Here is a 12,676-nt window from a genome sequence, read left to right as displayed (position 1 = left end):
GCTACAAGTGACTATAACAAGAACCCTAACAATTTGGTGAAGCTGTTCATTATTTTTTAATTTTCAAACCTGCAAGAGGTTACAGTACATATTGATTTTACGTATAAATGTTTAGGTCTAATATATAGTATACAACTGTTTTATAAACAACTTCTTGATCAGCTTCTACGTGTTATTAAATTTACGGAAAGTAAATAAAAGAAACTTCTTTTAACACTTAAAACTAACATTTTAAGTGTTATAAGACGTTTCTTTTATTTACTTTCCGTAACAGTTTTATAATAGACCCGTTTTCTTATGCCTGGATATGGCGCTGGTCTTAATCAGGTTTGAATGACTGACTAATCATCTATATATATATATAAAATCCAATGTATGTATGTATGTTTGTTTGTTTGTTTGTTTGTTTGTCCTTTATGGACTCAGAAACCGCTCGAAAGATTGTAATGAAACATTCAGGCATTATTAAGTATTATTCAAGGATGGTTTGTGTGAAGTTTGGTGCAGATCCGTCAAAAGGGCTTCGCCCCAGTGGCTCTGGAGTTTCCCATGTTAACCGTATGAGTACTCATATTTAAATGGAATTAATGAATCTTAACAGCTGTTTCAATTACACAAGTTGTTTCTGTTCTATGATGTTCAATATCATTAAAGTTACAAGGATTACCAACAGGGTGCAGCACTATTATTTTTTAAATTTATGACAACAGCTAATTTGCAACCAAAAGGTGAGTGAGCGTAGCGAACGAACTTCAACCTGGAGGTGAGTTAGCGTAGCGAACGAGCTAACCTGAAGGCAAGTGAGCACAGCGAACGAGCTCCGACCTAAAAGTAAGTGGAGCGTAGCGAACGAACTTCAACCAAGACGTGATTGAGCAATGCGAACGAGCCCATCTTGAAAATTAACGAGCATCCATTTTAACCACATTAGGACAGGACGACGTCTGTCGGGCCAGCTAGTACATACCAGCTGGTATAAACGTGACATGGTTTTTTATTTCACGATTCTGAATCAACCACTTGACAATTTTTCATTATCTTTGTGTTGAAAGAAAGATAATTTTGAAAACTAGGGAATGTCGAAGCCATAATTTTAGTTTAGAATTTAAGTTCTTAAGAAAATAAGTTAACAATTTTAAAAAGTCTAGCAGCCGACGCTAACAATCTACATTAGCTTTTGTTATGATACCATTTGCTTAACGTAACAGCTGTAAACATTAAGCGTGTGTGATACTAATTCAGCATTTTGGATAAATATGACATGCATAGGGTTGACTTATTTATACTAAGTGTAATGCTATACTCATTGATACGTTCATTTATTCCGTAAGAGGGTGACAGACTATTTAAAGATACATGTTAAATACTAGATAGTCTAATTTATTTTTTAGAGCAGTCTTAAAAATGTTAAGTTTGTTTTGGCGCAGTATAATGTGTTTTAACTAACAGCAGGATGAATATAGAAATATTCTATAGAACTATCAGGTTGGTTTATTATTCTGTGATTTTGCCATTGATTATACTAGGAAATAAGTAAGATTCTATAACCACTGATGTGTACAAATTGAGGCTCTGCCCCCGAACCTTCAAAGGAAAGGTTATGCAAATTATTTTTCTCTTCAACTTTTTTAGGAAAGAATAGGAAAATAACGATGTTTACATGTTTTAATTCGTCTTGGCTGTTTTTTTGTTTACAATAAATGGTTATAACCGCTTAAACTTTGTTTGGATTATAACTGGAAATATTGACATTACTTCAGTTTTAGTTGACTACTCAATTCCCGTAAGTAGGACGGGCCAACAACTCGTAGGTATTATTGTTTGTGTTCAATAACAGAATTACTTAATAAACAATAATATGTAGGTAACCGCATTTATTAAACGAGAACACAGACTTTCCTTTATAAAATGTGTTAAAATAAAATTTTTATTTAAAAGGCTATTTAACAAGTAAATACATTTATTTCATTTTTTAGATTTTTTTTTTAAGTTTGCAGCTTTCATAAGCCTGTTTGAAAAGTGAAATCCATATTTAGCTAGGACAGTGAAGAAAACACTTAGCCTGACAGCCAAACTTTGGGAGTAAACAAATAAAGTAAATTCAGCCCTCAACGTGTGCTTCAGCTAGAATTTAAGATCCACAAAACTATACTTTAGTCTAAAAAGCAATGTATACTAAAATATGTATTCTAAATATGTGTACTAAAATATCACAAATAACCTAAAATTAAGAATTATTAATAAAAGTTGGTTAATAAACAAGAATGTTTTTGTTCAGTCAGACCTTATGTAAACAATATATTCTTTGAACTGTAGCAATTGTTTTCATATCAATTATTAATTAAACTAGAAATTCAGTACCGTAGCTTTACTCTAGATGGTTTTGTGCTCTTCCAAGAAGGATTTATTTTAGCTTACCTTTTTTAATCGTTTTCGCAGGATAGATAATTAATTGTTGAATAAATAATTATTAATATTTAATACTTATTCGATTTATATTTCATTTTAGCAATTAATAGATACAGTTTCTTTTACTACAGTTTATTCAATGTATTAATAATTGATTTGTAGATGAGATTTTGAGACTCTTTCAACAACCATCCTACTCGGACAAATAAAATAATTCAACGCCGTTCACCCATCTCAATATGAGTTGTTTTACATAAGTATTTGCAATTTCATAAGGATTGCGTTTGTTTCTTCTCATAGTTTTTAATAAAGCATGCTCAGTCACGCATAATTCACAGTTAAACGTTGTGTTCTTGCTGTAAATGGCACGTCCAGTGTCTATGCTGATATCTAATAAGCTTCTACTGAAGACTTATTAGATATTAAAAGAATATTATTAGATATTATTACATATTGAAAGTTAAATAATAATTTGTTTCTGAGTACATACCGTAGATTTGTACTTATAACCTTTTTATTGGAAATAATGCGTACTTTAATTCATCCAACAGTTTAAACTACTGTGATTTAGCATTTTTTAAAGAAATGTGCCAGTTACGTTTCTAAAAACAAAAAAATAAAAACATTTTAAAATAGGGCTCCTGATCTTTTTTGATTATATTATTGGGCTAAAGCATAATACTGATGATTGATTCAACAAAACTAACATTGTATGATTTTTGCAACGTTAAACTGAGTTTTTATATTACACGTGAGTCGTACTGAGTAATTATAGTGTAAATTTCTGCGGAGCACTAATATCAGTTGGGCAAACAATATGTGAAAACCTCCTGGAACCGAATACTGAATCTAATGAAAATGTAATTATATTAAAAGTATAATATTTACTTACTCTCGATATTTAATGAACTTCATGCAGTTATTGATTGTATTATTTTATTATTTAAATGGAACGTTAGTAAATTTATTCCAACGATAGTTCATTGTAGATAAAATGTTACTAAAACAAGATAACTTTTAGGATTTAATAATATATTTTTGCATCATAGATTTTAAACTTGTAGGCTACTATATCACCTTCAAATTACCTTAAAACTTGGAATTTACCTAAACTGCTAAGCACCTATAATATTAGTTGATTATTTGATACTGTGTTTGGTTGTAAAATTAAATTGTGTTTTGCCAATAGTAGGAAAGGTGCACTGCAAAACCATTGATTTTGAATCCTAAATTTATAATCAGAAGAGTTATTGTTTTTTTATTGTTAAAAACTAAAACACTCTGTTCACATATACTGTAGAATATTTAAATTTAATGCAAAGACTTTTGGGTACTTACGTATTAAACGGAGGCCACATTTTGTCAGCGCGCTGCGGCGGTTATGTTAGGTTGGGTTATCGTAAATATTATGTGTGTAGGACTTTCCTCGCTTCGTTATGAATCGATACCAGACGAGTTATACTTTCTATTATGATAACCCAACCTAACATAACCGCCACAGCGCGCTGACAAAATGTGGCCTCCGCTTAATACGTAAGTACCGACTTTTGGTTAAATCCTTTAAGTGATCTTGTTTTATTAACGTTTTTTTACAATTAACTATTATTGGAATAAATTTGCTAACGTTCCATTTAAATAATGAAATAATGCAATCAATAACGATATAAGGTTCAAGAAAAAGTAAATTTTGTACTTTTGATATAATTAAATTTTCATTACGGTAATTTAAATTTCTCCCAAAAAGGTTAGCTAAAGGTACAGTCACAGAAATGTTCTAGTTAGTATAAAAAATAACATAAGTTTGCCATAATGTAACACAGTTACACCGTGGTAGTTACACAAAGAGCTATTGTACCCCTGACACCTTTATCCGTGATATTATCACTGCTAATATAGCTTGGCAACATCACCAGAGTCAACCAAAACAACCTTGTAATATTCTACCCAAAACCTTACAGTTAAATCCAACCCATTAACTGTAATAATGTTTGTTTACGTGCAATGGTGCGTGCCTTGTTATTCGTTAATCTATTGAATAATGGAAAAACTATTCCTCCAATTGATTACGGCGTTTCATACTTCAAGCTACACCCATTCTGAACTATTCTAGCTCTTATGGAGGTACGTAATTTTATTTGATCTCTAGTGATTTTGTTTAGCAACTCAGAATGATTGTACACCTATAATTATTATCAAGACGAATGATTCTTCTAATTCACATGTTTTATATGTGTTTATATATAAATGAGATAGCGAATGTTTGCTTTTCTTTGGAGCAAAAGTAACTGAATCAGTTAGGTACATAAAAAAATATATAATAATATGTTTTCTACATACGTAAAATTGAGAGAACTACAGTCTTAAAGTATTTTATTTTTATTATTTTTATTACTAATTTGTATTTAATGTCAAATGGGACACATGCAGAACTCCACTGTTCCATATCTATCATCTCAAGAAAATACGAACCAAGTTGGAACAATAGTTAAGAAAACAATAAAAAATGAAGGGTTGACTATCTATTGACTTTTTAATTAGTAACAGTATAAACGTAAATATATGTTTGAAGTGTTATAAGACGTATCTTTCATTTACTTTCCGTAATAACATTATGTTGGGGTTGTTTTATAAATTAGTAGACTAATGCAGTGACTTGCTTACAATCTCATCCAAAAATGGTTTAAATATCGGTAACTTTAGGTGTAAGCTAAAAATATCAACAAGAAATTACATTTTTGTTTGATATTAGCACAAAGAGTTTGAGTGAGCTAAAAAGACTTGGTAAGTCACGCTGCAGCACTCCAGTTCAGGTGATTGTTGAAACGATTTTAATATGCTTTTTTTCTAAATGTTGTCAGGGTGGCTGCGATTACGTTATATTTGTTGTAAATCCTGTTTATTGTGACATCTCGTTATCTACATTACTAATACGTAATCTACATTACTGGCCTCTACATAAGTAATTCTTTCAATGTTGTTAACAAAGCAGTCAGCTCTACAGTATGATTCTGGATCAATACTGATTTCACTCATCTACCTAGCTTTTTAGCAATATCACCGATTATACAGCAAGATTGTATCTCCAGTTTATGTAAACTGCACCTGGCATCGAGCGAACAATGGAACTCGCTATCTATAATAATAATCAACCCTCGTGACTTTATCTACTGTCAAACACATCGGAGAGTTAATTTTATTTAAACAAACACTATAGCAGCAATAATAAATGTGTGTAACTATTCTTAGTTTTAACATCCGTAAATAGAAACATATGGTAACAACGAAAAACTATAGGCCTAACTTCTACAAAAAAATAAAATATTTACAGGTAATTTTTATTTACTTATAATTGCTTAAATACGTCATGTGAATAAGTCATATTTCTCAAGTGATATTAAAAAGATTCAACTTTGTAAAAAATCTTGGTAGGTATAATTTGGTTCGACTACAATTAATTGTCGTCCTTAAATTCAATTATATTCATGATATAATAAATATATGTATATTCAGGAATCTCCCATGTGTGGTAAATTTGTAAAAAATCATTCCTATTCATTGATAGGAACTAACGCAATGATCGCGTAAGGATAATCTTTACGACTAAAGTAGGAATTTAAGAACTTGTAAGAACATCTTATTAAAAAGTAATACAGTAACGTTGAAATAATTGGCAAATACAATAGCCACACATAAATGGTCTATTGTCCCTATGACAATTGTATTGTACAATTGTAATTGACTATTGTAGCTCTTATGCTACACAATTACCTTGACCTTGATTGTAAAATTAATAAAAATTTTAGCTTTCAGTTACAAAATAATAAACATTAAAGGAGAGTAAATTTTTTGGAAAACTACAGAATAATTAATAAGGTATTATCATATGTTTAAGGTCAAGACTAACGTTAGGTTTAAGGTATACTAACTTGACCCCTTTTGCATATATATATATATGGAAGATTTATCGCAAGTGTTTAGTACGTGTGGAATATATCTAAACTCCAGTTCAAAATGTGAAATCACCAAAGAAATTGCATCCAAAATATACTAAAAATACAAATATAATAGATCCAGAATTTACCAAGCATTAGAAGGTGATAGTTTGTATATTCTTGTATCTTTTGTATCGAACTATTGAATGGCGGTTTATAACTATGGTAATCTAGGAGTGCAGTTTACAGAGAATTCACCCTGGATTGGTTTGAGCTCCTAGTGAATTACAGATGTTTGTTGTTGAAAAAGTAATATCACACTTTACTACGACTCAGCACAATAACCCGTCCGACAATATGTGTCTTCCCCGGTGATTATTGCTCTGTTTGCTGTGGGAAGTATTAGTTTTAATTTTTTTTTTCTAAAATGTGACAAGGCAGTATGCTATTTTTTCACGATACACTTATGGTGACTAGGTTCTGATGATTTTTTACTAATATAAAGTGAATATACATTACCAACTTACGGACAGACTATTTTAGTGAAATATTTTTAAAATGCATATGCAGTAATTAATTATCATGTGTTTGGTTCAATTTGTACGACTTTACACACGCATTATTTATGTTTCTATATTTATAGTTTATTTAGCATGTTGAACATGTAGTTATGAACTTAATGGCAGTTTTCTGGTGCATTGTTATTGTCAAACTGTATTACCCACGTTACAAGCCTTAAACAGTTGGTATACAGTATTTTATACTATTAACATTAACTAAATTATAACACTAGTTAAATAATCTAAATTCCTCATATAAGTGGGAAGGTGAAATCCATTTTTCATCGATTTTAAATTACCTTATTATGTATACTGTTGGTCCATAACATTTACGAAATAGAATGATGAAAAAATCATAATTAACCTAATTCTTTTATTATAAAATGTGAAAACCAAGTAAGATATAATCGTAGAAAATGACTCGTTACTCAAATTCGTAAATCTTAAGGTTCTTCATAATCTTTATTATGCCATGGCTCGATTTTAAATAACGTTTTGATTCCACATATAAAGACGCCATGTTCTCTTCTTCGTATTGAGAAACGAATTGATCCACTTGCAACAGCTTCATGATTACCCCAGAGACTTGAGCCAAGCAAATGAAGCGAGCAACTCTCGCATGGAAACTCTTGCAAGCTAATTTAGAAGTCAATGTTTCTTTAAATTTGTTAAGGGTTTTTCGAAGATTGTCATTGAGATTTAGTAAAATATATTATTTTGTATGCTGCTTTAATATAGAAGAATAAACTGTGGCATTGTTATATTTTAATCATTTACTTTTTCGTAATTATTTATACTATTTCTGAACCTTTACGAAATTGCCCCTTCAACTAAGCAAGTAATAGTTCATAATTTAGATAGACATATTGCATGGTTATCTGTGAATAAAAGTGGAAATATTCTTTACCAACGATATTATGTAGTTTTTATAATATTGTATAGGAAAACAATTAAGAATTGATCAATTGTTAACTGAGTTAGTTGCAAAACGATTTACCAAAATGGTTACTACGGAATAATCATCAGCAGAAATTTAATATCAAAAACGGTTAAATTTAAAATTTGCTACACATTGAAAAATAACAGCCAAATCTTCCCACACTTAAAGTGGTTTAAATATGAATACAATTGCCTACTGTTAGTCTAGATTGAACATTATTATGTATAAAGGAAAACAAAATTTAAATATCAATAATCTACATTGTATATCAACTTAACCATAATCCATATTTAGGTAAAACACCTTATCTAATCTATCTCATTCATTTAAATTGAAGCATTGAAGTTATGATTTCCTGATCAATATATATCACCAGTTTACAGTTATTAGTCACCAGTTGCCAAAAGTTATATCAATACAGTGTATGTCACCAGTAACATTGTGTGGATCACTGTTAACAATGTATTTAATTGTGTTTCCCCATAAATAATATTTATATTGATTACTATGTTAACAATTTATTTAGTTTTTTTACCCATAAAAAATATTTTAATTCCTTAGAAAGCAGACCTTGTTTTGTGCATTAGTAGAAATAAATAGTTATTCGTTATTTTATAAATCACTTAAACAAATTACCGAAATCATTATTTAATCTTTAATGTAAGTTTTCAATTTACAATAAGTGGCCCTTTTATTGTCATTAGTTCAAAGGTAGTTTATGTAACACAAATCATTTACTTATAATTGTTAAGCTTAAAACATACATTTCTCTTTTTTATAACTATTCAATGATAAATTGATTTACAGTTTTAAAATTTAGAGGTGGGAACGACTCTTTTATAGTTTTTAAAATAACTAAAAAACTGATATTATCGCTCACAATAAATATATTGATATAACTGAATAAATTTACACACCGGCTATAGGAGTTTTAATACCCCTGCCATGGTAAGTTTCAAATGACAAGTATGACTTAAATGATTTTGCGAGACTAAACTTTCTTTATGCATTCATATTGAAGATATGTATTGTACAGTTCAAGGTCCAATATATTCTCACCATATTCCAACTTAACTATCGATTTAATCGTCTATCAAACAATGTTTACATTTTTAACATTACCTTATATGCATGGAATATCAAACTGTAGCCTATTTTATAATTTAAAACAGTTTTGTCATACACATAGTATTTTAAATTATCTATTTTGACAAAATAATGTAAAATGGATGTTTCCATGTATCATATATATTTAATATCCCTTGAGAAACATAAGTCAGACTTGTCTGTATATCGCTGAGGGACTTGGAGTTAGACACGACAAATGCTTTCTTCCTGGCCATCACTTCAGATCAGAGTTTCTCTGGCATTCTTACAAAAAAGGCACTTATGTAAAATGCCAATGCACGTTTTACCCTTTATCTTATTTATTGTGTACTCGGCTTCCTTTTGACCATTTTTAATTTCCAATTTATAACTTAACGAGGTGTTAGCCCGTCCTACGTACGGGAATTTAAAACCGTGTACAATTCAGATCAGCTATAGTTTACACATATAAAGACAAAGTTTCTTGCAGTTTTAATGTGAAATATCATCTTGTAAACAAATGTTGTGTGAACAAATATGTTTTTATTCCATCATAGGCCTATACGATATGCATTTTAAATCCAATATTTCACAATAAAAGTTTATTATCCATACCGTTATCAGTTCTATCCTTGATAATTACCCACCCTCATTGAATAAATGTACATCATAATTTCCCATATTAGTTAATTTAGTTAACTACAATATATTCATCGTTGAAATAAGTGATATTTTCACGTTTGGGGGCGCTGATATACGGGCGCCCAAACGTAACCACAACTGAACACGATTTCATAAAAGGATGGGTTGTCCAATTGCAGTATCCTAGGTCAATGTTGGCGTTGTGTTCAATCTATTTCATCCATCTGTTTATCTTTGTATAAAACACGGCTGAGGTTGTGGTGGTAATTTAAAATCGTGATTCCTGATTATTCTTCATCTTCTTTTTATGAGATCAATATTCCCGCGCCTAATCCAAACAAAGTTAAAGCAGACAAACATTAATTGTAAACAAAAAGCTACCATGAAGAACTAAAACATGTTAACATTGTAATTTTTCTAATCTTTCCTTGAAAAGTGTAGCAGTAAAATAATTTGCATTTATCCTTTTTTATTAAGACTCGTGTACAGAGCCTCGATTTGTACTGTGGTTTAATTAATTTTGGTCTAAACTATTTTAAACTGTGGTCTAATTATCTCTACTAATCTTACTTATTTAATATAATCAATGACAAAATAAGAGTAAATAAAATAACCTCATAGTTCCATAGTTTACATTTAACCAGCTGGTAGTTAAAACAAATTATATTGCTCTAAGACAAATCGAAGAGTACAAAGATTGCTTTAAAAAATAATTTGAACATCCTAGTATTTTACTATGTATATTTAATTAATCTGTCATCCTCTTACAGAAGAGTTGAACGTATCAATGATTGGCATTACACATAGTATAAATAAGTCAACCCTATATGTCTTTACATTTTTATCCAAATGCTGAATTTGTGACACAAAAGCTGAATGTTTACAGCTGTTATGTTAAGCAAATTATTTTATACCAAAAGCTAGTTTAGAATCTTAGCGTCGGCTGCTAGACTTTTTAAAAATTAAAACTTAATTTCTAAAAAACTGGGACCCTAAACTAAAATTATGGCTTCGACATTCCCTAGTTCTCAAAATTATCTTTCTTTCAACACAAAAATCATGAAAATCCGTCGAGTGGTTGATTCAGAATCGTGAAATAAAAAAACACTGTTTCGTTTTAATATTATAGATTACACCCTCCATAAAAAAACATGGCGGTATTTAATAACAAATAATCGATTGGCAGTGTTTCTTCCTGACAGATTTTCTACCGATTAAACTTTTTACTTTGTCATCTTTGGGAGTTGTTATGATAATAGGCACCAGAATCAGCCTTTCTGTTTTTCTTTAATATTTATAATCTTTTTTGCAATACCAATGGCATTGTTATTTTTGATTTTCTTGTTTACTACCTAACGCGTAGACTTATTATTAACTAATGGCTCAATGGCCTGAGCTTATTGTTGTTGTTATTGTTGAATGCTGATGCTATTGCGTTGTTGTTGCTCAATGACTGATAGCCTGTCATTTACATCTGAGTCTAGACCAATTTAATTTATTGTACACTTTGATTATCCAATTGCCAATTTCTGGATACACTTTTATTATAAACAAAATAGTTAAATAATTATTAATTTAACACCTAAGTTTTCTTTCTAAAACAATAAGAGTAAAAGTCTACAAATTTGGTAAAATTAATTAAAATTAAAGGGTACTGCAGGCACAGTGCATTATTTTCCTTCCACAATTGGTTACATAATTTATGTGTATTGGTGTTGACTGAATATTTCTTTCCTTCGATAGTGAATATTTTGAGTAAATAAGTTGTAGACAAATGAAATATGGACTTTTTTGTATTGTGTGATAGGGACGTTGAAATATTCACAATGTCACCAATTGTATAGGATATTCTTTGTATATACATTTCCTTTTTTAATAAAGATAAAACCAAAAGAAAACACAAAAGTAATGAAGGTCTTAACGATATAGCCGTGCGTGACTGGGATGGGTGGCGTCGTCCTGTAATCCAGCTACTAGGAGGTCACGAATTGTGGATATTTATAGGGATGCACTGTGGATGCGATGCTCACTGGTGTGGATTAACGTCCGCACTAGTGAGTACTACGACTATCCGCAGTACTATCCTGATAATTAGACCAATTTATTCGTAAATTACAAGGAAAAATGTGGTTCGGATTCCACTATAAACTGTAGGTCCCTTAGTTGCCATTAGCTGTATGGGCTATTAATTAACAGCTGTGTCTAAGGAACATGTCGGCCTTAGTCACTAACAAGACTACAAGATCGCGCCACTCATCCTACACTCATCCTTCACTCATATTTGGGTTAAAATACGCACATAGTGGCGTCCCCATCTTAAATAATTGATAATTGATAATAATTGATTGATATTAAATTAAGTATCATTTCTAGTTTTACTAGCAATATTCGTTTATTACTAGGAATGATGTACACACACAATGATTCACTCCAATCAATTTGTATTTATTTTATTAAGTTACTTCAATATACAGGTTGGAACAAAGTTAGTGCAACAAAGATGTCGTGTTAATCTACTCAGTTGAAATTACAAAATTGCACGCATCTAGGTTTTCATACCCTTAAATTTTCAAATTCTAAACTCACTGTTTAATTTTTGGTTTAATTCCTGACTGGAGTCAATTTGTAAAACCATTTTGTTACTGACATTCGCTCACGAATAAAGGCCTCGTTTATTTATTTTAAAAAATACGCAAAGTAAACGATTAGATTATTCTGTTGTAAATAGATATTTTTAAATATTAGTTTATGCTTTGATAACGTAAAAACACGAGTTGCGTACCCTACATTACCGACGACAGTTTTTTTATAATTTTTTTTATTTCAAACAATCACTACTCATAACGTCTAAGAGAGGTTATTTTTCGTTCATGACCTCTCATTGCCACTGATGGTGATGCAACGAGTCGTTGTACCAACCAATTGTTCCACAAATAATTGTATAATGAATTAAAGTTTGTCTTAACAGCTGATATGTTAACATTTGAATCATTACAGTTTAAGTTCTTTTCTCTCAATCCTTGAACCTCATTGGTCCGTTACTTGTGCTGTAAAGGTAAAGTATAAAAACAATGCGGTAGAGTAAATAAGTAATATGGTTAAAAACC

This window comes from Macrosteles quadrilineatus, unplaced genomic scaffold (assembly GCF_028750875.1).
Source record: "Macrosteles quadrilineatus isolate MER2022 unplaced genomic scaffold, UCM_ALF_1.0 Scaffold_1__1_contigs__length_201487025, whole genome shotgun sequence".
Classification (NCBI taxonomy): Eukaryota; Metazoa; Arthropoda; class Insecta; order Hemiptera; family Cicadellidae; genus Macrosteles; species Macrosteles quadrilineatus.
Note: the sequence above shows the minus strand (reverse complement) of the source record.